Here is a 272-nt window from a genome sequence, read left to right on the forward strand (position 1 = left end):
CTCCCGGGGTCTATGTTTCCCCCCCCTCTTCTCTAAAAAGACCGTTTTTTTTTTTTTTTTTTTTGCCCCCCTTTTTTCCCAAAGCCCCATTTTCTTAATTCTTTTATAAACTCCCCAATTTTTTCCCTAACCTTTTCCTAAAAATTTCCCGAAGGGGGGGAGGGGATAAAACCCAAAAATTTTCCAAAGTGTTTTTGGAATTAAAAAAAAATTTTTTGGGGGTGGTGTCTGGAGTGTGGATTTTCACGGATTTTTTTGCAAACTTGAATGCT

Source organism: Aplysia californica, unplaced genomic scaffold, assembly GCF_000002075.1.
Source record: "Aplysia californica isolate F4 #8 unplaced genomic scaffold, AplCal3.0 scaffold00335, whole genome shotgun sequence".
In the NCBI taxonomy this organism is placed as follows: domain Eukaryota; kingdom Metazoa; phylum Mollusca; class Gastropoda; order Aplysiida; family Aplysiidae; genus Aplysia; species Aplysia californica.